At 46.0% G+C, this 1167-nt stretch overlaps 1 non-coding gene across 1 annotated transcript; it reads left to right on the top strand.

Annotated features, from left to right (window-relative positions):
• The first annotated feature begins 680 nt into the window (after positions 1-680).
• On the top strand, positions 681-771 carry trnar-ucu (transfer RNA arginine (anticodon UCU)). The gene is given in 2 exon segments: positions 681-717; positions 736-771. It is a non-coding gene; the product is annotated as a tRNA-Arg (tRNA).
• The last annotated feature ends 396 nt before the right edge of the window (positions 772-1167 follow it).

Below are 1167 nucleotides of genomic sequence, written 5' to 3'. Positions count from 1 at the left end.
CAGACTAATCCCTGGGATGGTGGGATTGTCTTATGAGGAAACTGGGCCTGTATTCCTTAAAGTTTCGAAGAATGAGAGGTGATCTGATTGAAACTGACAAAATTCTTACAGGGCGTGACAGTGTGGATGTAGACAGGATGTTTGCCCTGGTTGGTGAGTCTAAAACCAAAGGACATCGTCTCAGAATAAGGAGTAGGCCATTTAAAACTGAGATGGGTGGAATTTCTTCACTCAGACGGTGGTGAATCATTGGAATACTGTGCCCCAGAGGGCTGTGGCAGCTCAATCATTGAGCATGTTCAAGACAGAAATTGATAGAAATCTTGATACTCATGACATCAAGGGATATGGGGATAGCATGGGAAAGGGGCTTTGAGGTAGGTGATCAGCCATGATCGAATTGAATGACAGAGCAGGCTCGACGGGCTGAATAGCTTACTCCTATGTTCCTCTGTTCCTAAGAGAGTTGGCGCCAGCGCGCAGCCCTGCTTTACCCCACTGCTGATCTTGAAAGCGTCTGATGTTGCTCCATTGTAACTGATGGAACTGTGCATGTTCTCGTGGAAAGAAGAGATGATGCCCAAGAGGTCAGGAGGGCAGCCTATGTTCCATTGCAGTTTGAAGAGGCCGTCTCTGCTGACAAGATCAAAGGCCTTAGTGATGTTAATAAAAATGTGTGAGGCTCTGTGGTGCAATGGATAGCGTGTTGGACTTCTAAATAATGATTAAGACGATATTCAAAGGTTGTGGGTTCAAGTCCCACCAGAGTCAGATTTTGGACCAGAAACAGAGGAGCACAACGGAACAACAAATGAAGAAATGCGCCAAATGCACAGACTCGGAGACAGAGCGAGAGAGAGAGGAGCACGGCAGGAGCAGAGCAGGGGAAAAAAATCGAGGAGTGACGTCACAATGGAGAGTGAGAGCAGGGAAACAGAGAGCCGCTGGGGTGAGGATACAGGATTTGGTTCTTTCTTCGGTGCAGTGGAAGGAGCTGTTTGGTGAGGATCTGGTAAGCTGTGACATCACAGGCAAGCAGGTAGTTGATTGGTTTGGAAGAACCGACCTGCTTGATGCGCATCTGGTAAGTGATTAAGATCCATTTTAGTCCTAACGTTTAAAATAGTAAACAAACTAGTGGTAAGTTTAATAAAATATGCAATAAAA

Source organism: Heterodontus francisci, chromosome 35 (genome assembly GCF_036365525.1).
Source record: "Heterodontus francisci isolate sHetFra1 chromosome 35, sHetFra1.hap1, whole genome shotgun sequence".
NCBI lineage: Eukaryota > Metazoa > Chordata > Chondrichthyes > Heterodontiformes > Heterodontidae > Heterodontus > Heterodontus francisci.
Note: the sequence above shows the minus strand (reverse complement) of the source record. Positions and strands in the feature narration are given on the sequence as shown.